Source organism: Hemicordylus capensis, chromosome 2 (assembly GCF_027244095.1).
Source record: "Hemicordylus capensis ecotype Gifberg chromosome 2, rHemCap1.1.pri, whole genome shotgun sequence".
Taxonomy (NCBI): Eukaryota; Metazoa; Chordata; class Lepidosauria; order Squamata; family Cordylidae; genus Hemicordylus; species Hemicordylus capensis.
In genome coordinates, this window is record NC_069658.1 from 106,245,942 (window position 1) to 106,268,515 (window position 22,574).

General features: G+C 43.2%; 1 protein-coding gene across 15 annotated transcripts in view; it reads left to right on the forward strand.

The window, feature by feature from the left end:
• The window catches only part of TRPM3 (transient receptor potential cation channel subfamily M member 3), a 598,368-nt gene that overhangs the window by 276,367 nt on the left and 299,427 nt on the right, over positions 1-22,574 (forward strand). The gene's annotated exons all lie outside the window — the stretch shown is intronic.

The window sequence follows — 22,574 nt, forward strand, 5'->3', positions numbered from 1 at the left end:
ATTGCCTCCAGCCAAGCGATAAGTGCCTTGATGGCCCCCAACTCCATAGCGCGATCGTCCTCAGAAGAGGAGCCTGGTTAGGTTGGGCACCCCCTGGGCATTGCGGCAGATCTCTTCCCTTTCCCCGATGGCGCCTTCTTGGGGCTCATGATGCGGGCACTCCCCAGGCTACTGGGCACGGGAGGGGGGGTTAAGGTGCGGACATGTGCGAAGCATTAGCTCCCCGGGCGCCTAATATGTTGGGGGCTGCTGCAAAGCAACCGGCCGAAGGGTGCATTCCCTTATGCGCTCTCCCCCCAGATTGATAAACTGATAAAGAAGGGGGGAGACATGCGTGACTAGCCTCTGCTCCTTGTGGGCCAAAGGCCTGGCTGGTCCCCAAAAACCCCTCCCAGGCCTTGTCCCGGCCTGCCCAACCCCCATGCCGAGTCCCCCAAATCTGGGCCGGGTCAAGCCCGGTCTACTGCTCTGGTCCTGCCGGTCTGTGCTCCTTTGGTTCCGGAAGAGGGTCCCCAAGATGGTCCGGTCGGGGCAGGGCTCAGAACCCAGCCCTCCTTACAGCCCCCAGGTGAGTGAGCTCGTAGCAGTGGAGAGGCAGGCAGCAAATTGAGGGCCCGAGCCTGTGCTACAGCCCCAGTGGTGGAGGGGCTTAAGAGCCCAAGCTACAGCCCCCAGGCAGGCGGCAGCTAAAGCCGGTGGGTGTAAAAGTCCAAACTCTCTGCACTGCCCTTCCCCCCTGGAGGAGGGACGGGTGGGGGGGTCAACCAAGCTGGCCGCCACTACTCAGGCTGCGTGAGCGCCCCAGAAAGTGGCGCTGATCGGGCCATGCGGGTGCCCCAAAATGGCATCCGGCGCCCGCCAGGCCGGACCGCCACCGCCCACGCGGGCCTCGAGCCCGACTCTCCACTGTGCCCCCTGCTGGGTTGCTCCTCGGGCCAGGCCACATGCTCCGTGGCCTAGCTGGAGCTCCTGCCTGGCACGTCCATCCTCTCTGCAGCCGGCTCAGTTCTTCCGGCCCCACCCCCGGAAGCACCCAGGGCCAATCGCAGTGCGCTCCCAGCCCCGTGTGCTCCTGGGAAAGGGGGCTGGGACAAACGAGCCACGCTACCGATAGGGCAACAAGCGGCTTTCTTAGGTTTACAAACCTGAGTTAACAGAGCTACATGGATTAATATTTGGTATACAGATGCTGGATACAGAGAGTGAATGATTTTCCTTCCATATTGTCATCATTTTCTTGTCAGCAGGGAAATAGTGATGTCACTAACATGTTTCTCTGGAGAATATATTCATGCATCCTGAATAAGTGAAACCAGGAAAAGGTCATGGGGGTTACAGTATATGACACTGGAAAATAACATTTCTTTGTGAAACAAAGGTTCAAGTTTATGCCACAACTTTTGAAGGGAAAAAAAGTTATTTTTTATAGATATGTATATCTATTTCCTTATTTGTTCCTAGAAACTATAAAAGCTCTCTCCCTGGTGAGGGGAAAAATATATATGCATTCATATTAACATTAAATTCTGCATATAGCCATAGCAATCTTAAATCATTGAGTCTTGTGAGGCACAAATATTCATTTGTGCCCTATGGCTGTGCAACAGCCAAAACAGTTACATCTGTCTTCTTCCTTTCATGTATAAGGCAAGACCAGGGAGGGAAAGGCAGCAATTTGAAATGCATGCCCAGAAGGCAAAAAATTTCATCAGCCAGATATTCATTAAACATAAATCCCCTCCCCCATCTCAATGTATCAAGCCAATCAGCTTGAAGTGAGCACACCCTTTTACCCAGGTACAGGGTCATGTGTATGGCCGAGGAGACACACAGCCAGGCGCTTAGAGCGTCCAACTCACAGAATCTTAGCTCCACATGATGATTTAATTGGCCCATAGTATCAGAATAGGAAAGCATTAACAGTCTTTCCTAATTGTCACTGGGACAAGTCTTATCTACCATGATAAATGCCAACGCATCAGTTATGTAAATAAATGGATCTGCCATACAAAAGTTTTTGAATTCCTAAGCTTAATGCACACCTCTACGTTTAGTGTTCTTTTGGCAAACTTTCAGGAATAACTAAATAAATGAAAACTATAGCTGATCTGGATGAAAAATGCCTTTGAAGCTGGCAAAATATTTCAAGTGTATGCTTAAATTTGCTGCAGTTCAGACTTCTGCTGAAACACAAATGCAATTTTCTTCAAAAAGCATATTGTTTCAAGGCAGGATGAAAGGTCATCAGGCTCTAATCATGTGATCCACTGACATCAAATGCTATGGGGGTTTGGGGGAAAGGTTAAACGTTTGTTAGAAATCATCAGCTTGCCTGTTCCCTTCCTTGGGAGTGCTACTGCCTCTTCAGACCTGGATTTGGAGGTATGCGCTTCTGTTAAGCAACCATGGAATATATATCTGCTGGCAGAATGCAAAGTTCACTTAATAGCATAAAATAAGGTCCTTTTCCAATTGTAGTTTTAAGTGGAAATTAATACAATTAATATAATTTCAATTACAAATTTAACTGAAAATGGAATAAACTGTATCTGTTTGTTTTAAAGGACATGGAAGTCAGTCTCCAGATAAGCTCTTATCATGAAAAAGGTCTTCCCCTTTACTCTTTCCAGCTACCACTGTGCCACTTACATTAAGGAGAGAGGATGTTTTAAGGAAGTATAAATATTCCTATCATAAGCTTTTGAAATTGAAAAGTCAGATTTTTCACGGCATTCATTACTTCCTGCTTGCAATAGTAGGAACGGGAAGGGCCTTTCCAGATGCAATCCATAGGTGGATTTATTATTATAAGGCAGTCTGACAGCTTGCATTGAGAGTGGAGAGAAAACAATGATTACCAGCACTGGACATCAATAGTAGACCAACAGAAAGCCAGAGGGATGTTACATATTTTATTTTTGCTGCTGCAGTTCAGTATAGTACTTTCTTCCCCTGTAACATATGTTAAGTCTGTTGCTTTGAATCATTTTCTAAGTTGCATAGTGTTGTAGTCATGAAAACTACTGCACATAATATCTTGCCAATATGGTTCTATTCAAAACTAATAACCATATGGCTGGCATGGGGTTATCAAAAGACACTAGAGCTGTCAACAACATTTGTTCTGCTGCTCTTCATTCTGTGCAGTTTGTTCTCTATCCTGTTTTCTAGTGTTCTGTGCAGGCCAGTTTAAAACATGTTAAATCATTTGACTCCTACAGCTCCTCCTTCAGTTCACAGAATCTCTGAAAACTCATTCTTTAAAAAACAAAAAAACAGCAAATTCTACATGAACACACATTCTCTTTGTTGAGGACCAAAATGTCATTCTCATTTCTGCCATGATGTGTTCATTCTGCAATGTTGGGCAAGTAATTTTTATCTGGGTCTAATTAGACACAAAGGTCGTGCACATGACCAAGCTTGGGTCAGCTGGAGGAAAGCAGAATCCTACCTTCCTGTACCAGACAATCCAAGCCTGCTGCCGCCACTGCCACCTCTGCACCCACACGAGTGGCACAGCTGCAGTCACCCAATGTGGGTGGAGGAAGTTGTCCCACATCTCACAGTGCACCGCACAGGCAGCAGAGAGGCAGCCTGCTGCAATGCAGCAGTGCTGCTCTCTCTGGCTACACTACAGTCAGAGCTCTTTAGATACTGCTCCTGGTCACCATTTTCAGAGCCCCAACAGCGCACACAACCGAAACATGAGGTAGGTAGGTAAGATTTTTCCATCTTACCTCATGTAGTGGATTACAGTTTTTGTCTCAGAGCAAGCTCACGTGAGGGAAAGCAATGCTGACTCATCCCTGCAGAGCTTTTTGGCAAAGGCTACCCCTAAACTTTCCTGTAATTCTGGTAGTTTCAAAAATGGCTGCCGCTGCCACCCCTCTTTATCACAGAGTTTGACCCTCCCTGGACTTGGGGTGGAAATCCCAGGGGGAAACTCCCTTTATGTTGTTTTAAGCAAAATGCAGAAACCTTCCACGTGCAAGCCTACACATGGTGAGAAAACTGGTAGATTGCTGAATGACTAAGGCATGTGTGCACCAGAATGAGACCCCCCTCCCCCTCTCCTGAGTTAAAATGCACTCCGTTTGTAAAATGCAAAGAACAAAAAAAGAAAACAATTTTATTCAAAGGTTAGCTTTTAGTTACAGGTAAAGATACTCTATGGTTACAAGAATACTTCAAAAAGCACCCCAGTTGCAGGGAACAGGGATATAGGAAGATACAAAAGCAGCTTTAGAAAGCTTACTGAGTCATATACAACACCCTGGCTGGATGGGCGAAGGCTAGTGTTTCTTAATTTGGTTATGTTACACGTAAACAATCCTAGAACAGTTTCAGGGATATACAAAGCACACAAAAGAAAATAAAAGTCTAGCACAAAATCTGACTAAACAAACTTTTCCATAGACTACCCTCCTGAAGCCAAAAGCCCTGGCTTCCTTTTCTTCTTGAACTCACCAAACCATGGTAGAGGATTCAAGTTTCCTTCCCTCCTGGCTTCCTCAGACATGCAGAGAGATTTTCCTGCAGCCAGACCTTATGGCCACATCTCCTCTGCTCCTCCAGCCAGTTCCTTCTAACAAAGAAAACCTCCTTCCTCTCTAACAGTCCTCTAGGTACCACCCAACTGGTGTGCTGATTGGTTGAGCTCTGGAGTTCACCAGCCTGTCAGTCAGGACAGGATTCCGTTCTGTTTCACTCTTTAGGGGAGGGGTGGCTGATCACTACACCTCACCTTTTGCCCAGGTAACAAATCTGAGCTATCTAGGGCTACAGTTACTGGGTCAGGACACATTCTAATCTCCCAGATGACATGGGAGAAAAGTGCACACGATGAAACCTGGGTCAGCTGTGGGGAAAGCAGCTGGTGGAGTGCAATGAGGTAGGATGGGGTAAGAAAAAACCTTTGTTCCCTCAGCCATAAAAAACACATATGCCCCGCTCCATCCTTAGATGTGAATCGGGTAGACATATGATGAAATAATACAGGTGGCTGCCCACAGTTTTTGAATTGGCTCTCTGCCTCAGTTCTTTCCTAGTTAAGAAATAAGTATATCTCTTTTTTTTTTTTTTTGAATATCAGAGGAATAATGCCTTATATTGCTGCAGCCTTCCTTTGAAAATGTTCTTATGTGCAATTCACAAATTCCCCCTTTGGTAGAAGTCTGCATTCTGTAGTTCCCGAGGAAATGAAACATGCATCCATTCCTTCTGGAGCTTTTAGAGAGAAACAGCTCTGCGCTGGTCTCAATTCTGTGAGGTGGAGCAATCAATGCGGGGGGGGGGGTGACAGGATTAAAATAATATTTAATACACCCTTGTATCAGATCAATTCAGACTGAGTGCTATTGGACATTTTTTTCATTTGATCCCATCTTTCATTTGGGTCTGATTTAATTCACAACCTTGCCATTTAAGATATGGTTTCTAGACTCAATTCAAAATGATATTTTTGTTGTTTAAAAAAAATAGGCATCTACTAAGCTCCACTGGAACCCATGAAATTTGGTTTCTTTGGCCAGTACCTGTCAACTTAAAATGAGGAGGGCTGTCAAAACCTTGCAGACCACAATTCATGTTTAGTGGGCTGCATTCAGTTTGAGTGATGACCAACATTTTTTCACTTTCCAACTATGTCAAATCTCTTAATCTGAAATTAATTGAAAGTGGCAGTGTGTAAGTCATGGAGAAAAGAGTGGGGAACGCACAAAATGAATGGTTATTATAGTGTTTAGATATTAAAAGAGTGCTAACTAAAATGCTATGGTTTTTAATATCTCATTCATTTGAGGTTCTAACAAATTTCTCTTAAAATCTGTAACAAAATTGCTCTCTCTGGAGCACATGCACACGTGCTGTGGGGAGCAGGGGATGAGAGGCAAGTCCCCCCTTTACATTAAAATGCTGCTGCCTGTGCGATGAAATGGGGCGGTTGCAGCGGAGACTGGGAAGGTTGTGGTGGGGGAGGAAGTTCCCTCATTTCACCTTAAAGCAGCTTCCACTGTGTGGAGGAACAGCGAGGGAGAGCTCCTTCCAGCTCCTCTACTCCTGAGTGTGCACTCATTTGGGAGGGAGGAGGGGAGCTGGAAGGAGCTCTCCCTCGCTGTTCCTCCACGCAGCGGAAGCTGCTTTAAGGTGAAATGGGGAAACTTCCTCCCCCACCAGTCCCTGGTGCAGCCGCCCCATTCCACCATTCAGGCAGCAGTATTTTAATGTAAAAGGGGGGGACTTGCCTCTCACCTCCTGCTCCCCGCAGCAGGCTCTGTGTGGCCTTCACTGGCTGCCCCCTATCCCACCGCTGTGGTGGCATTTAGAAATAAAAGGGGGGGCTTCATCCTTGCCACCCTTACCCTCCTCACTGCGGTGGTGGGGCAGCAAAAGGCTTAATCTCTCACTACCGTCACCAGCAGCGGAAGTTTAAAAAGAGCTTTTAAAAAGAAAAAACTGCCGCTCCCCCAGGATTCACTGCCGTAGGTAATTGCCTCTATTGCCTCTATTCCCTTTGCGGTAATCCACCTATGCATGAAATCCATGTTCAGCATGTGGCCAGAGAGTCAAATTGTGCTAGAAGGATTGCAGGAGCGCACACAAGCCAATGAAGCATTTGGACAATGGGTGAGATGGTGTTAGAAAGTTCTGTGGAAGTTTTAAAAGGCCTGCACTGTACTGCCATCTGGAAAAGTCCTAGAAATATTTGTAACCATTACTGTAAATAGTTAAATTGTACATCAGTTGTACCATTAGTCATTTTTGCCTACTCACTGCCTACATTATAGTATTCAGATGACTGGTATTATCTTTCACAGTACTGGATCAGGTGGTATGATGTAAGACAAAATAAATTTCAGACAACATACCATTTGTTCTGTGTTAGAGATTTATTTTATGGACTTGTTGATATTTGTATTACTAATGCCAAAAGTAAAAAAAAAAACATTCATACTTTGGCTTATTGGCTCTTCACCAGGCAAGCCAAATTTGTTGTTTGTTTTTTTAAAGCCAAATACCTTTGTGCTGAAGATATAAGTTAAGAACACCATATTTATTTAACTAAAAATGTTTACACAGCTTGGCGAGTATTACTTAGTAGCAAATTACATTTATACTGATCCTCCACTTTGCCATCTGCCACGTTTTCTCATTGGATACACAGCACAGAGCATTTATTATTCAAATAGCATTCAAATTCTTGAGCCTCAGTGTCATCACATACCATCCCATTTTTTAAAATTGTCACTCTGGTAATTCTCTTCACTCTTATTTCTGTTATTTCATTTTCAAGGAAAGACAATACTGATTGAACTTTTGCTTCTCCTAAAAGCAGAATTTGTTGTCCATCCGACAACACTGAGGTTATAGTAATCTACAACTGTTTAATCTACAATGAATCCTGTGAACATTGATGGGCCTTGTTGTTAGGACCATTCTTAAAGTCCCTTTTTTCAAGGAGCTCAGGATATTATAAAAGGTTCTCTTCCATTTGTATATCACCCTGAGCAACTTGATCCTCACAAAAGCCCTCTGAGGTAGACTAGACCAAGGTTATTATTTATTCATTTATCATATTCATATATTGCCTGATATGTATGTATGGTGTACACTTCAACACAATATTAAACAAAGTAAAAGCATTAAAACAATTTCACAGAATAAAAACAGTTAACCATTAATTAATTAAAATTAATTTCAATTAAAATTAATTTCAATAAAACTTGAGAAACAAGTGTGTCATGAGGGTCTTTTGTAAAAGCACGCAGAGATGAAGATGCTTTTATTTTGACAGAGCATGCATTCCAAATCAAGCCCTGGGGCAGTCACAGAGAAGGCCTGGTTATGAGTTGGCACCAAATTAGCTGGTGCGAATCATAACCAGAGTTTCTCAAATGATCTTAAAAGGCAGCAGGTATCATGACAAAGGCGGTGCTCTCAAGTACTCTAAACCCAAGCTGTTGAAGACTTTAGAGACAATAATAAGCACTTTGTATTTCGCTCAGAAACATATCGGCAGCAAGTTAAGTTATTTTAAAATTGGTGTTATATGGCCCCTTCAGGTTGTCCCAGAGACCACTCTGGCTACCGCATTCTGTACCAATTGTAGTTTCTGGACTATGGACAAAGGCAGCCCGACATATAGTGCATTACAGTAGCCCAGCCTGGAGGTTACCAGCATGTACCACTGTTTTAAGGTCATTTACCTCTATAAATCAGCCTAGCTGACATATCAGCTGAAACTGATAAAAAGCGTTCCTGGCCACTGCCTCAACTTAAGAAATCTGAGTGAGTTTTAGATCCAGAAGCATTCCCAAGCTACATACTTGTTTTATTTCTGGGGAGTGTAACTCCATCCTGAACAGGCAGATCTAAATCATCTCTTGGGTCCTGACCCCACACAATCAGTACCTCCGCCTTATGTGGATTCAACTTCCATTTGTTAGCCCTCATTCAGCCCATTAATGCCTCTAGGCAGGCATTTTGGGAAGTTATGTCATTTCCTGATGATGTTGATATGGAGAAATAGATTGGGTATATATAGCATATTGATAACACCCTGCACCAAACCTCCTGATGATCTATCCCAGAAATTTCATGTAGTAGTTTCAAATAGGAGACAGTATGGACCCTTGTGGAACTCCATACTTCAGTTCTCACTTTGAAGAGCCACAGACTCCAAGAAACACCTTTTGGAATCTACCAGAGAGGTAGGAATGGAATTACTGTAAATCAGTGCCAACCAATCCCACCTCCCTCAGGTGGCCCAGAAGTATACCATGTTCAATGGTATTTAAAGCTGCCAAGAGACCCAAAAGGATCAGCAGAGTCACTCTCTCTGCTAATACCCAGCTGGAGATCATTCATCAGGCTGGCCAAGGCAGTCTCAACTCCATTGCCCGCTTCAAAGCCAGTTTTAAATGGGTCTAGATCACCCAAAACTGCCTGGAGCTGAAAGGCCACCATCTGCTCAATCACCTTGCCTAATCATAGAATCTTGGGAATGGGTCTGTAATTAGCTAACTCTGAGGGATCCAATGGGGGATCCAATTATCTTGTATGAGACAGGAGATCTATATGTATTAGTGAGGGATGGTCAGGGACCATTCACATGTCTACTCTTTGTACATCTGCAGAATCGTGTTTTCTATTCTGCCCTGGGCACTTTCCAGATTAGACCCTACAATGGGGTCACATCAGATCTCAGAAGTGTGCTTTCACACTTCCTGCGTTCTGACACCACAGTCCCTACGTGGACAGCAGGGTGCCGTTCACATTTCCAATGTCTTGTTTTGAATCTAATCACTGCAAGATAGAGCTAGGACATCGTATATCCAGAGTAAAAAGGTTGCTGGTTTTTAGGGTTGTTAGTTTCCATGAGACTGCTCCCCCTGCTGTTTATGTTTTGAATGCACCTTGCCTGAATGGGGGCATTTTGCTGCTGTTGAGCAGCTAGTCTGGAAATCACCTTGTAGAAGAACTTTTGAAAGAAATAACATTCTAGTTGTATTTGCCTAGACATTCTGAGCAGGGCAAATTCATCTTCTTGACTCAAGTAATTATAAATTTCAGCAACATCACTAATTCACGTGTCCACTTAATGCAGTATCAGCCACATTTATTTTAATCAGCTCATATTGCCTTTTAGCCAAAATACTACAGACTTAGGTAGTGATATTAGTATTTACTGACATGTGCAGAACAACATGTGGGTGAGATTTTAGCACTTGATCATAGCCACTTGAAAAGCATCAGTTGCAATAAGTGCTAGCTAAATCTGATTATTTTGTGTGTGTGTGCCAGTGAACAGTCCTCTACCTACCTCAGGTCAGGGGAGTGAAACTAAAAGCTAAAAATAAAGCTGCCAGAGCAAGAGGTGGTATAGAGGATTAGCATGAGTTCAGAGTTGTGCATGTGGGGAGGAAGCCTCTGCCCCCAACTTTGAGAAAACATAGCAGCCATTGCTACTACTGGTATCCAACAGGAGGGTATCGCTTTTATGGGGCATGGCTCCTGAGGTCACATGATTTTTATCTAAGATTGTTGGAGTGTATGCTGTGTAACAAACAAGCAACTCACAGCTCCTGTGAATTCCTAGAAAGTATTACAACTGCTTCAGAATAGGCTGTGTGTATATATATTCTAAGGAACAAGACAATGTGTGGAGAGGTTCTAAATTATTAAACAAGTTGTCTATAAGACTAAAATTGAAAATGGGAAGAAATCCAGCAGAATGAGTTTGACATTCATGTGTACACTTATCAGGCAGCCAGTGCCTAGGCTATCAATGTATACTTGTGCTGCACTTCATAATTTATAGAGGATTTTCCCATGTGAATAATATCTCTCTTTTATGAAAAAGTTACATAGGAAGCAATCTTCAAAAGCTTCCTGTTTTTTTCGTGTCCTGCCTGTTTTTTCTTCTACTATGCATGCATTGTCTATTATTTAATAGTTTGCCGTTGTTAAGAATGTGGGAGAAAGAGAGAGCGGTGAGAGAGAAAGTGTTGGGTTTATAGTGGGGTGGCATAGTTAGGTCACAGAGAGGGGGGAAGAAGAAATTATGTGGGGTGAAATGTATAAAAGAGTTTGAATATAGCTTTCAATATGTCAAATCAATCAGTTGTACTGAAATTTCAGAGCGTCACCTTGAACTGCTTAGGTCCCATTTCTAAGGTACACCAACCAAATTTGAACACATTGATGACAGCAAATGGAAGGTTTTCTAAGCAACTTTTAATTGTAATGTTAGTTTATATCAATGATAACTGGATCCTTGGTGTAATCCCCTTCCTTTTACTTTACTTAAAAATATTTTTGTAAGCTGCAGATGGGGAAGAAGGAAGAGAGAAAGTTTCAAATTACAAAAGATAATTTATCATTATTTGATGCCTTTATTTATTTATTTATTTATTTATTTATTTTATTATTTGATTTCTATACTGTCCTTCCAAAAATGGTTCAGGGTGGTTTACACAGAGAAACAATGATAAATAAGATGGACCCCTGTCCCCAAAGGGCTCACAATCTAAAAAGAAACATAAGATAGACACCAGCAACAGTCACTGGAGGTACTGTGCTGGGGGTGGATCAGGGGTGTAGCAAGGTTGGAGTGGGCCCAGAGGCAAGATTTTAAAATGCCCCCCCCCAACTGAAGCTCAGCTCATGAAGTAAAGAAATCTTAAATGAGGCTGAATAGTGGTAACAAAAAGTGTAGTTTTATATATATTTAACCGATGTGCCACAATAGAACATCATCCTAATTTTTTTTTTTAAGGTTTTGTAAATTGTGGACAATGCAAGTCATTTAATCGTACTAGAGAAAGACATGCTGTTCTGGTAGCTCCAGGTCTTAACACTCACATCAGTTTCGGAGGATGAATACAACTGAAGGAAGCCCGGGTGGGTGCGTGGCTGGGGGAGTCAGTCATGTGACTTGCCTCTGGGGGCCCTCCAAAGCAGTGGGCCCCCAGACAACTGTCTCCCCTTGCCCTATTATAGTTACATGCCTGGGGTGAATAGGGCTAGTTACTCTCCCCCTGCTCAATAAAGAGAATCACCAGAGGGGTTTATGAGAGACCAAGAGGCAATTCTCACAATTGCCAGGGGTGGGCTGGGAGGGCACGAGGGGAATGCTGCTCCTGCACGCCCACACTGGCAGCCCTGCTCCGTGCAGCTCTGTGAGCATGGAGCAGGGATCTGAGGGGACAACTTGTTATTCCTGCCTCTGGATATCCCACAATGCAATGTGTGACACATGCATTGCACTGGGGATTTCCCTGCAAACGGCTGTTCTGTGCGCCCATCTCTGTGTCTCCTTGGACTGAACTTAGCCCGAAGAGACACACAATGCCCGCTAGCTGGGTAAGGGTGCAAGAACACCCTTAATCTCAGCTAACAGCTGGGCTTATTTAGAGAGTTAGGCAGGTGGGGAGCGGAAGGATCCCCAGCCGGGGTTAGGCTGGTTGTGAGAACAGCCTCCAAGTTAAATGGGTTAATAAGTTTGCAATTAATTCTTTTGTGTACACAAGGTAAAAACAGCATAAAACATTGCAGAAAAGGGTGTTACGCTGTTCGTTAACTTGGCATTTTTATAGAAATGATTTTTTTTTACTCAATAGAATTGGCCTTTTATCATTCTTCTCTGTAATTATGAAATGTTAGGTTGTTTCTTTATTCAGTTATCGAACTATGGGTGGTGAAAAGTGTGGGAAGAGGTTGCTGTTTCTTTTCCTTTTTCATCATTTGTATTGCTTGATATCTCCGAACACTTTTGTTGTATCTCTCCTTTATCTACTTTTTAATTTGAAAGTTAAAATTCTATTTTTTTCAAAAAGGGAGTTCCGCTATCTTTACGACTTTGCCCATGTGGCAAAGGGGTTATAGAATCCACCTCACATGTTATTGTTTATTGTGGTTTTTATAGTGAACCCCGTTTAAGACTTATATCTCCTATGTAAGATAATTTGCCTGGCCGGCCAGATGAATCTTATTTAAATTATCTTTTAACTAATGTGGACAGTGATATTATCTCTGTCATAGCTAGGTTCTATTATATTATTTGTAAAATGCGTACTGTTTTATTGTAAATGTTTGCGGGTCAATGACCAAATAAACTTATATCTATCTACCAAAAAAAAAAAGTTTGCAATTAAATTAACAAACAGTTAATTTGCAGTCCAATTCTGAAAAACAAGTTACAGAGTAGGGTACATGTTAGAACTCAAGTTATATAACGGGATTTCTGGGGAAACAAAGCAAAACAAAATCACTAAGATGTTCCTAACTGCAGAATCATGAACAGCTCAAGAAGCTATCAATCTATAATGGCAGATAATATTCTAGAGAAAAGAAAAACTATTTCTTAAAAAAAAACCTCATCTCTGTCATGACTATACTTCACTTCAATAGATTCAGCTATTTCTAGTATAATATTAACCACAATGTTATTCAACAGTGTATCTCATATCTGCATCTTGTATCATAACAAATTGTCAAAATACAAATCAGATAAATGGTTTGTAAAATAACAAGAGAAAAAGATCAAAGTGAAAGAATAAAATATTTGTAAATAGATGGTTTTTTTAAAATGTTCTTTCATTTTAACCAAAATAGGATTATCATAGCTAGAATGATTAACAGAATGAAATACATCTTGTAAGGAAAATTTATAATACAGAGGATAATGCATATATTACCTCTGTCATTCCATTAGTGGATAAATAATGACCAGTTCTTAATAAAGTTATCTATTAGCTGATGGCCATCTCCAGCTCTTGTAAAGTTCATTATAAACATCATCTTGACCATTTGCCACACTCAGGAAAGCAGCCATAAATACTGCTCTCACAATTCACCATATTTATCCTTGACACCGGCAGCCAAACAAACCCTGTATTGCATTATTTGATGATATACAAGAATGATTATTGGATTCCCAAAGTAATTAATAATTCATAATATTGTTTGTAACCAGTTGAAATGTTTCCCCAATATTTCTAAATTTTAGTACAATATCAATCTATCTCACATGTTCAGATGTCTTCAGATTCAACCAATGCCTTTTAAAATTGAATAGAAATGATGAGCAGTTTCTTCCTGCTTCTGTTACCCATGGGGGTAACAAATATATTTCAGATGGATATAGAAACAGGGTAACTGTCAAAGAACAGTTCTTTATATTAAAGAACATTTAATATAACTAGAGGGAGAATCCATTGCTGGAAAATTGTAGCTTTAATGTTTTTTAAAACATTAAAATGGTTCGGAATGCAGTGAAATTCCAAGTTTATTTTTCTCATTGTATCAGACCTTCACTGGCTGACATGATGCTCAGTGCTATGTCACTGTAACACTCTTCCTGAGGACTAGGGGTGTGCATGGAACCATTCGGTGCTCTATTCTGGGAGCGCTGAACCAGGGGAGTTTCTTTAAGGGGCAGGGGAGGCGCTGCCTACCTGCCAGCCCCCACCCCTTTCCACCGCCAGTGCTCTCGTAAAAAGCAGGCATGCGGGGCAGTAGCATGCACCCCGGAAATGGCCCGTGCGTGTGCGCACAGCATGCACACACTTTGGCCATTCCGGTGTGCCACTGCCTGGGGCTGCAGGGAGGCACGCTGTAGCCCCACATACCCACTTTTTACGAGAGCACCGGTGGTGGAGGAGCTGGCAGGTAGGCAGCACCTCCCCTGCCCCTTAAAAGAACCTCCTGCCCTCCCAGGTGTGCATGGAACTGGTTCCGTGAACATGCCTACTCGGACTGCTCCAGACTCCTCAGCAGCCCCAACACTATTCCAAACTGGTAGTTGCACAAGCAGTGATACCACAGTTTCCCCCATTCACTGCAATAGGGGAAAAAACCAAACCTGCTCTAGAGCTGCTTGCACAACCTTTAGTTCTGAACAGTATTGGGGCTGTTTATGGGTCCACGCAGCCCGAATGTGTTATGGTGACATAACACTGCACATCATGTCAGCCACTATGTTTATACTATGATGGTTTTAGATTGTTGACATAATTCTGAGGTCATGTGATGATGGCTAGAATTTTAAAAAAAAGTGTGGTGGTAATGCTTTTTGGTTCCTTGACATGGTACTATTGAACCAATGTGGGGAGTAAGTTTTAAGTAGAAAAGCAAGCAACAGTGCATGACCCTAGTCTTGTGCAGCAATTACTCCTATGCAGTCTGTATGTATAAAATATGAATATTTATATACCACTTTTCAACTAAAGTTCTCAAAGCGGTTTAGATAGATATAAATTGAAAAATAAAATGGCTCCTTGTACCCAAAGGGCTAACGATCTAAAAAAAAAAAAAAAAAATTAGGATAGCAACAACCACTGAAGGGATGCCGTGATAGGGATGTATAGGACCAGTTGCTCTCTCCGTGAAGATGGTGTAGTAGTTCAGGAATTGCTATGTGCAGAATAGATGCCCAGCATGACTCCTCAGGCAGTTTACAGCAGAATCCCACAGAAGCTCCCATACACCCCATCTGGGAATCCTGCTAGGTTACCCAGCAATGCCTTTCCCCATGGTCAAGATCTTTTTAACTATTATTATTAGCTTATAAATACCCACCACTTTCTTATCCTATCTCCTCATCACTTTAAGCAAACAAAAGCTCCAGTCATAGGATTTTGTTTATGACTACTCACAGCTAGGGTCTATTCAGCAAAGTATCCAACGCTAATTGAACATCTCAGAAAATAGTGCTATTTTATCATAAAAGAAAGCGGCGGGGGTGGGGGGTGATGGAAGGAAACCAGTAATTTAATACACACACACCCCTGCTGGGAACAAAGGTTTACTAAATGACAGGAAATTAAGGGGCAATTTAGCACCAATCCTCCAACTGCGCTGACTTGGAAAACAATACAATGGACTGAATCTGCAGACAGAAGTATTTCTTGTTTAAAAGAAAGAACACCTGTCAAAACCCCTAATAGCATTTTGCCTTGTCACACTATATGGGCTGGTGCCATGGGGCAGAGCTATAACTGGGTGGATGGATTCAAAGAATCTGAGCTGCCCAGCTCCTGAGAGCTGCCTGGCTCACCTCTCCCTATTTTCTTCATTCTCTCCCTCACTTTGAGGGGTTGTCGGGGAGGGGGAAAACACAAGCCCCGCTCTCTCCTCACTACATGCCTGGCTGATGCTGCAATTTCATTTTATGTTCAAAAAATTACCAGGATTGGTGGGGTGAATACAAGATGACAATCCTCTCTAATAAAACGCTTGGTGTCCGTCCGTGGACGGACACCAAGCGTGCGTTCGTGCCTCGACTGTTCTGAGCATGCGCGGAGCATGCGGAGCGCATGCTCAGAACAGTCCAAGAGAGACACGTCTGCCAGCGCCCGGCGGCCATGTTGAGTGGCCACAAACGGCAGCGCCGAAGAAGCTGAGACTGCGGAGGCGGGAGAGACTGGCTGAGGCGGCGGCAGAGCAGCCGCCTCGGCCATTAGCGGCGGCAAAGGACCGAGCGGCAGGAGCCGCCAAACATCTTGGGTGGTCAGAAAGAGCCGCCCCAGGAAGCCAGGAATGGGCCCGGGCACTGGAGGGCCCGGCCGGAGCCGCAGGCCGCGGCGGGTGGCGGGCCCGCCGGAGCCCTGGGTGGCCGGCCCGGCCGGAGACGCGGGCCACGGTGGGTGGTGGGAGGGGGAATGGCGGCGGGGGTCCAGACCAGCCCAGGGAGACGGAGGCCGGGACCGGGGGCCGAGCGGAGGCCGAAGAAAACTAAAGGTGAAAATGCTGCCGCCGCCGTTGCCGCCGAAGTCCCACCCTCCCTCCCTCCCAACTTCCGAAACCACCTTACCCCAGCCCGTGACAGTTGAGCAAAGGAAGACCTCAATTGAAGAGGGAAAGAGGAGCTCGCAAGCAGTGCTTCTCCCTCTGCAAAGGCTTTGCCAGAACTGGCGCTTTAGGCGAAAACGACGCAAGAGGCGTCCTTTCCGCCCCAAGCGGCAGTTCGGAAAGAGGCTTTGCAGAGGGAGGAGCACTGCTTGCGAGCTCCTCTTTCCCTCTTCAATTGAGGTCTTCCTTTGCTCAACTGCCACGGGCCGGGGTAAGGTGGTTTCGGAAGTTGGGAGGGAGGGAGGGTGGGACTTCGGCGGCAACGGCGGCAGCAGTATTAAAAAAAAAAAAATCAGAAAAGGGGAGAGGAAAAGGCTAGTGCCCGTTATTATAACGGGCTTCAAAATACTAGTACAACAATATTGCAACAACTTGGCAATAGCCCAGTTCGTCTCTGAAACCCAGGAGGAAATGCCAACCATAGAATCTAGAATCTTCTGGAAGTGCCTTGAGGGAGATAGGAAGATATCCTATAGGGATGAAATGTGATTGGTACACTTTGCAACTTCAAAGTTCTTTGAATAGGGAAAGTTCCTTAGCAGGCTAAACAGAGTAATTAGTTGCCCAGTAAGTATCCTACTCAAAAAAACTCTCACTCAGAGTTCTTCACTGTTGGCACTTCCTCCTGAGTTTGATAGACAAACTGGCAAGGACTAATCCTGTCAGTAGAATTAATGATATAAAGAAACCCATTGTCAGAAATTTCATTTTTCTAATTCTTATGGCAGGTGCCTTGCTCTTGGCAACCTGTATGATGGTGTATCCCACAGAAGAAGTACTTGTGACATGACTTGTTTTGTCAAGTCTAGTGAACACGGTGGTTAATATGTGTTTGTACTTTTGATTGCATTTCTTTTTCACATTATAACGAACAGTGAAATATTCAAATATTCAGTTTCTGAAGGAAAAATCACTATTGCATGTTTTCATAACTTGTCAAAACCATTTTGAACTCTATCAGTTCCATGATATAAGCCTTGACATCTCTGGCAAATGTTGCAGAAAACTGAATTTAAACATTTAAACATAGTGAGAGAAAACACAGCCCCTTCTTCCCTAGACACATTGGACACTTCTGTGCATGGGTGTTGCTGTTGTTTTCTTTTTGTAGAACTGAGCGCCCTCATTCAGGAAGTCCCAGAAACTATAACTTTCTATAAGAATTGAAACAGGTGACTTATACCTTGAAAGGGAGCTCTCATATCAGGCTGGCCACTTCTTAAGAGATTTCATTATAAAATGTAAACCTGTTTACATTACCGAGAATGGTAAATAAACTATTGTCACCTGTAAAGGCAGGATTTCTTTCTAATGGAAGGTATACTTCATCCACCTTTTCTAAGCATTTAAGTGCCACTGATGTGGACAGCGGATGTCGCTCAGTTGTGGAGCACTTGCTTTGCATGTAGAAGGTCCCAGGATTCAATCCCTGGAATATCCAGGTAGAACCCTGTCAGAAACCTGGAGAGCCACTTCCAATTACTGTGGCCAATGCAAACTACTGGAACCATTAGTCTGAGCCAGTATAAAGCAGCGTTATATGTTTATAGGTGGCAGCTGCTGCTTCTTTGGACTTTGGGGAGGAAGGGTGAGGGGAGGGAAGGGAGCCGGGGTAACCATAAGCAGGGCTAATAGTAGGCAGGTCCAACCCTAACTTAATAAGAAATGAATAACCAGCCCATGGTGTTCTCCAACTGTAAAGAAAGCCTGATCTTGTGGTAGCAAGCATGAATTGTCCCCTTTGTTGAGCATAATCTGCCCTGGTTTGCATTTGATACATATGAGCTCTGTAAAATATTCCCTTAGGGGATGGGGCTGCTTGGGGAGGAGCACCTGTATGTTTGCATGCAGAAGGTTTCACGTTCCCCCTCCTGGCATCTCTAAGATAGAGCTGAGAGATAGGGCTGCCTGCAACCTTAGAGAAGCCACTGCCAGTCTGTATAGACAATACTGAGCTAGATGGACAATGGCAGCTGGCTATTTAGTGCTATTTTAGTGCTAAATTAACCACCACCACCCCGCTGCCTTGGTTGGCTGTGAGTAAGGAAACTCTGCCCTTAGAGTGGTTTAATGTTGGGTGTCAGTGTGAAAAGTAGCAATACTCTCTTGCTTTAAAGTCCCCCTGCCTCTCCTTCCCCTCAGTAGCTCCATCCCTTCTTCTATCAGCATGGCCTCCATTTCTCATCCCAGCGCTCTCCCCCTCACCCCATGCAGGCTAAGGAGGTCAACTGAAGCGTGGGGAGGGGTTGAATTTTGAGCACCTATTTGCAGGTAGCAGCTGCATACATATTTCATACCACTTGAAAATGCCACAATGCATTTTGCCACAAACAGAGCCCACTAGTTTTCTTTCTTCTCACATACAGTACATAATTATTTTTAAAGCAAGCCTTACTCCTCCCTATCTCAAAATATAAACATTTCTGGGATTTGTCCATAGGCTGCAATCCTATGCACACAGCAGTTACTTGGGAGTAAGCCCCAATGAGTTCATTAAGGCTTGACTTGGAATAAACTATACAAAGAGTTTACACCAAGGACCTCTCCTTTCAATACTACTATCACTCCCCCACCAAAAGAAAAGAAAAAACAGTAAAACACAAAATAACCAAACCAACCAAGAGCAAACAAAAACAGGCGTAAGGACCAGAGTGGTGGAGCTACTTGACTATTTCGGCCTGGCCTGGTTTCCAAGCTGTGCCTGTTGGGTTGCCCATGAAGAGAAGGCAATAATCTCAGAATTCTTAAAACAATAAAAATACATTTCTGCATTAAAGACACAAATGTTTCGAACAAGATAAGTGTGAATTATCCAATTAGTAATTTCAGTTAAAATGCCTTGTTTTATTTGGAAGCCTAAAAAAACAAAAACCCACCCTCCCTCTCGTTCACCCTCAAAAGAGGTGAGAGTGTAAGAGAAAGAGAAAAGAGCTAGCAAAAGACTTTGCTTAAAGTCCCAGAAGAAGAAAGAAGGTGGGAGGGGGCACTTGATTATTAGTAAAATAACTACCCAGAGAGTGCCAGTCCACCATATCCCCACTTTCCCCCTCGTTCTCTAGATCAGTGTTTCTCATTGTTTTTGAAGTCATTGACTGGTACATTCTGTGTGCGCAGTTTCCCAGACTAGCAGTTAGTAAAGGAGTCTTCCCCTTTGTCCACCTCCCGACACCACCACCACCCGCAAACAATTTCAAGCCGGTGGGAACTTCTGCTTCCGTGAGCTCTCTGGAGCTCATTTCTAGGCAGGCAGCACTCTCTGCTGAAGGTAATCCCAGCAGCAAGGGCTGCCTGCCAAGAAATGAGCTCCAGAGAGCTCGCCTGGGCTCCATGGATCCTGGGCCCTGCCCCCTTTGCACGAGGCTACCTGCCTAGAAATGAGCTCCGGAGAGCTGCCAGCGGTGGTGGCCCCCACCAGCTGAGAATTGGTTGGGGGGGAGGGCTTAATTCATCACCGACCGGCACTGGTCCACAGACTGGTGGTTGAGAAAGACTGCTCTAGATCTCTGTTTTGCAAAGATTTGCTATTGGTATTTAAAGGGGGAAAGGAAAAGAAGAGAGCTTCCAGCAAATGCTGGAGAAATCCAATGTCTCCTGGGGTCCTGGTCAGGGTTCTGAGTGAGGAGAAAAAGGCTGGCTTCCTTCTGGAGAACAGGAGGCTGGAGAAAGGTAGCAGGGCCCCCAGCTGTTCTGAACTCCATTTGCTTGCAGACTGAATACTCCCATTTTGCACACAGATCTCCAGAGAGTTTGTTCAGCCTGCCTAGAAAGACCCTGATAAATCAGATGACTGGGCTGGCCTGGCTATTGGTCAGAATGGGTGCCTGTACGCTATTATGAATGTTTAGGTTTAGGCTGTCCCCTGCCCATCTTTGCAGGGTGGGGTGGGGGAGAAAAGAAAGGCACATCCTAATCGGTGCGGAGGCACTAAATATGCAATTTGGGTAGTGACTAAGTAGGGTAATTACTTCATTTGTATGCAACGGATCCCACCGGACACCCTAAGAGAGAGGAAATGGCTTTGCAAAGGAATTTTATTCCTTTGTAAAGGAATAACCAAGAGCCAAGAACCAAGAGCCACTGCCATCTACTGACAAGGAGTGAAAATGCAAAAGCAACATTCAAGCAAGAGAGACAGACACACAGAGAGGAAGAGATGATATATTTGGTGAATTGTGGGAGAGGATAAGTGAGTTACAATGCACATCAGACTTCTCCCCACCCTGTTGCCGTCTTCAGTCCTTGCTACTCCTTGGCCTATCTGCACCATAGACAGACTTAATATTACATATAAAAAGTGGAATTGAAGGATTCTTCAGCAGTATGTAGATATTCCCTGGCAGCATGGGGTTAGCACAGATGGACAAACAGATCTATCAAAAGCAGACTCCGAGAGTTGGAAGCACAACTGCTACTCCTGCATAAGAGTCTCAAAGAGCAACTGCATGTATGTGTGCTGTCTATCTATCTATCTATCTATCTGTTTATTTAAAGATTTAATATACCGCCCAATCCACAGACTCAGGGTGGTATATATGGCAAGAACAGCATCTGAGTTGTTGTTTTTTAAAACTACTTCTCCAAAGCAGGGGGAGAGTAACTGGCCATATCCACCCCCAGAATAGTACCTCCAGTGACTGTTGCTGGTGTCTATCTGATGTTGTTTTTTAGATTGTCAGGCCTTTGGGGACAGGGATCCATCTTATTTATTATTTCTTTGTGTAAACCGCCCTGAGCCATTTTTGGAAGGACAGTACAGAAATCAAATACATACATACATACTTCTGTTCTCTCTTTTCCTTTAATCATTTAGTACTAGGGTTGAGCTAGGCAATCATATCAAGTTAGTTTTTGAAAGGGGAGAGGGTAATTGTTGAATATATGATATGTTCGCTCAAATGGACTGACTTCGTAAAACTCTTTTTATAAGTCCTATACTTATTATATTCCATTGTAGTGAAATCTGGGATTTTTCTAGTTTTAGCTTTCAAAGCCAACCTCAGTTCCATTAGTTATTTACAGCTTTTTCCAAAAGACTTGACTTTTGCATTGGTTAAAGAACAGCTATTATGTAAATACCTGTGGCGGCGGTGGTGGTGGTGGTGGTGGTCCAGATGTTTTGAAAGTACTGCTTTACATTCTTAGGGGATTTATACATCTATTGTAGTATAAGTTTTTATATACAACATAATGTATGGTGTTGCAACATCTTCAATACATATTTTAAATCAGTTTGCCTTACACATATTTGTAAATTTAGATATTTTAATTAATCTATGAGCATGTTTCATTTGTTTTTGTGAAAATAATCACAAGAGGGGACCATTCACATGTTGTGTGTATACTTGGAGTAACACACAACAAATGTGAAGTTGAGATCCTTGCAGATGAACAAGTGACTGCAGTGGTACAGTACACAATACTAGTTTTCTACACCATAACATCTCATCCAGCTTTTAAGGTAGCTCATTCTTCATTCCCATTTATTCTGCTTCAGTCAGTCTAGCCTGCCAACCCAAATGCCAATTAGTGCCAATCATATTTATAGCCTGCTCTTATGTGAATGGTGACCTCCTAGGAAATAAATTAAGGTACTTATTCCAAATCAAAGTTCCTTCGTTTGCTTCCCAGATACCTATACTATTATGGTTATGCCAATGCAAAAATGTATACATTTTATATTTATATTTTCTGTTTAAAATAAATGCTTTACAACAGTATGTGGAGAAAGTTCTTTCTCATCATAAAGCAAGATGATATGCCTGACCTTTGTTTAAAAGCTTTCAAAATAAAAACGCTGTTTAAGTCTGAGACAGCAAATGAGCAAGAGTGTGCTTTTATTGAACCAAATTATGTAAGTAACAGAATACAGGTGAAACTCGGAAAATTAGAATATCGTGCAAAAGTCCATTAATTTCAGTAATGCAAATTAAAAGGTGAAACTGATATATGAGACAGACGCATTACATGCAAAGCGAGATAAGTCAAGCCTTAATTTGTTATAATTGTGATGATCATGGTATACAGCTCATGAAAACCCCAAATCCACAATCTCAGAAAATTAGAATATTACATGGAACCAAGAAGACAAGGATTGAAGAATAGAACAATATCAGACCTCTGAAAAGTATAAGCATGCATATGTATTCAGTACTTGGTTTGGGCCCCTTTTGCAGCAATTACTGCCTCAATGCGGCATGGCATGGATGCTATCAGCCTGTGGC